Genomic DNA, 3,044 nt, shown 5'->3' on the forward strand with positions numbered 1-3,044 from the left:
TGACAGGGTCTCTTGGGTACCCGACCTCAACATTTTGCTGCCGTTCCGCTCCGACAGTCTCATGTCTCAGACTAACCAAATGTTATTTTCTTGTTTTGTTTTTTCCTCTGCTGGTGAAACTAGAAGTAACGATCAGAGACTGAACTTCCCGAGAGCCACATTTAAAATCTCAAAGTTATTCTATTCAAAAGGGGAAAAGGCATCGCTGCTGCAGGCCATTTCATTAGAGCTGAAGTGCTCTCAAGGAAAATATGAACATTTAAAATGCAAAAAGTACATTAAAAAGTGTGTAAGTAATTTACAATTTAACAAGCAAAAAAAAGGAAATTAAAAAACACACAATTATCAATCATTTATCAAAGTATCAAATCCATTTATGGTAAAATTAATAGTTTAAACACACATTTATTCTGCTTTTATTCACATTATGTGTTTGAATTAGACAATTAATAAATTTTAATATTTATCGCTTAAAAGCAGTTTTTCTATAGAAGCAAGGACTTACATAGCAGCTAACTAGCAAAAGGTATAGCGATTTTACTATACATTTAATTTCCAATCACATTTTATTGTTAAAATATTTGTAGATGTATAATTTAACACTATAAGAAAATATCAGGATAAATATATAAGTAAATAAGTGTTGGTTAATCACTGTGTGAAAAACGTGGCCTATAGCTAAATTCTTTTAAATACGGTTACAGAGGATTAAAAATGRTGGAAAAATATTTTTAACATAATATAATACTTTTACATTAAAGTTACAGAAAGCTAACATCTGTAAGTGAGGTTATATTAAGTGTCAAATGTTTGCTTATAACAGCAAATTACAACTTTTACTAGAAATACAGCTCGACAGTCAGTTGAAGGAAAACTGTGACACTCCTTGACCCAGCATGTAAACTACAATAAACTATTAAATGGCTCAAAAATACACTTTAACAAACATTTATCAGTCACACAGCAGTTGTTATAAGACATTTTTATCTGACATAAAGACTTCTTACCTGGTGTAAGTTAAAGACAGCAGGTGAAACCTGGACCAGTCGCTGTGAAATGTGGAGGGAAATATAAAAAAGAGTGATGGGGCTCCGTTAATGTGGGTTTAGTTTCTGTTCCCAGAAAAGACAGCACTCATAACGATATACAACCAGTCCTCAGGGGAGCAATGCACCTGCTTCACATCTCTTTTTTTTTTCTCATATGAAAACGAAGTATTTGCATCATTTGAAATCAGAGAAAAATCATAAACAATTTCTCTCTAAATGAACCTCTTCATATTTCACCTGAAAATAACTTTCACTGATACAACCTGTATCTAAAAGGTGGAGAGGTGGGTTCATACAGTAGCAGAAAAATTCTAACGTGCGATTTTGCGTCCCCGTGAGGCTGTGATGTGTATTAAACACTGTTGTAATACAAACTACGGCCTCAGGGGGGCGCTAAAGTAGCTTTTTTAAATAGGTATTAAAGGCTTTAGTGTTCTTTGAGGAAATGCCGGAGTTTAAGACAAAAATCATCTCCATTTTATTGTCTTGAATATAAAACTTGTTTATTTTTTAAATTAAAAACAATTATTTATCTTTCACTAATATTTATTCAGTTGAAGTTATTTTGTTTTCTTCATGACAAGAAAAAAATTAATTAAAAATTACTGAAGCAAAAAGTCCAAACATTTTCTTCTGCAATGTAGAGTGAAATAAAATCTTTCATTTGGTCAAAGACTGAATGCCTATTTAAGAAAACAAGAAACCAAAGTCTCCAACAACCTGGGGGCTTGTTTAGTGGCCTGAAATCTTTTKAAGGCTCCTCCCCCACTGTTGTGTTGCTCTGGTGCAGCTGATCCTCCATCTTCTTCCTGTAGTTGTTTTTTCCATCCCTGATCTTCCTCCTCAGTTCTTTCTGCACAGCTTGTAAAGAAACAGCTTGTACAGATCAACTCAGATGTATGCGCTAACTTTCAGGAAATTTTTTAATGTCAAAAAGAATCAGCTTCTTTTATATTCTAATTCTTTTTATGTATTTCTGCTTTGTGTCTGCAGTATGTCTTGTCCATGTTCTAAACAACACTGCCCTCAGTGCAGCTCAGTCAAAAAGCTTTCTATGTGTGTTCATGTTAAATATTAATAAAAAATAGCTACTGATTTTTGTAAAAAGCACTCTGGTCAACCAGTTCATAAAGTATAATTTGAGGCCTTGTATCTAACTGAGGCATGCACTAAACTTGACCTAACTTACAGAGTCTTTTCAACCAATTGGTTCAGACTTGTAAATCCTAAAACATCCACTAGATGGCACTGTGTCTTTAAAAATTTGGCCTGTTCAAGTACCTTCCTCACAGGAAGTTAGCATAAGATGAGAATGGGCAGAGAGGASTTTTTGCCAAAAATCTCAAAGGAATTCATATTTCTTTTCTACATACTACAATGTCAGAGGTTTTACTAAACATTATAAAGTAATATTCTGATGAAAAAAAATGTTATGAAGGTCAAATAATTTTCTTAAAACACGTTATCAAATGGTTGATTTGTCCATTCATAATAATGGCACTGACACAAAACTAATATTATTTATTGACTTATGCTGGCATATTCCAACCTCTTTACTGACATATATTCCTAAATTGTCACATTGTTCTTYAATTTTATTGACAAACACTAGATGGACAGCAAAAACTTTTATAGTGCAAGGACACACACAAATATCAGGCTCTGATTCCAGAAGATTCTGATGCAGATCTGAGCGATGATGATGACCAAATAGAAAATCTTGACTATCATCCTACACAAGAGGAAGATGAAACTTCTTTTGAGTCCACGAGTGAGGAGGAGACTCCATTCACAAGCCAATCTTTGAAAACACCACCCTGTAAGAAGAGATGTAAARAACAAAATACACTGAGAAAAAAAAGGGTAACCAAACCAGAGCAAATCTCACATCCAAGATTCAAAGAATRCCACTCTCAGAATCTGGAAATGTGAAGAAGCCGATGAATTCAATGGGCCTCATGCAAGAACCGTTCGTACGCACAGATTTGTTCTTAA

This window comes from Austrofundulus limnaeus, unplaced genomic scaffold (assembly GCF_001266775.1).
Source record: "Austrofundulus limnaeus strain Quisiro unplaced genomic scaffold, Austrofundulus_limnaeus-1.0 Scaffold426, whole genome shotgun sequence".
Classification (NCBI taxonomy): domain Eukaryota; kingdom Metazoa; phylum Chordata; class Actinopteri; order Cyprinodontiformes; family Rivulidae; genus Austrofundulus; species Austrofundulus limnaeus.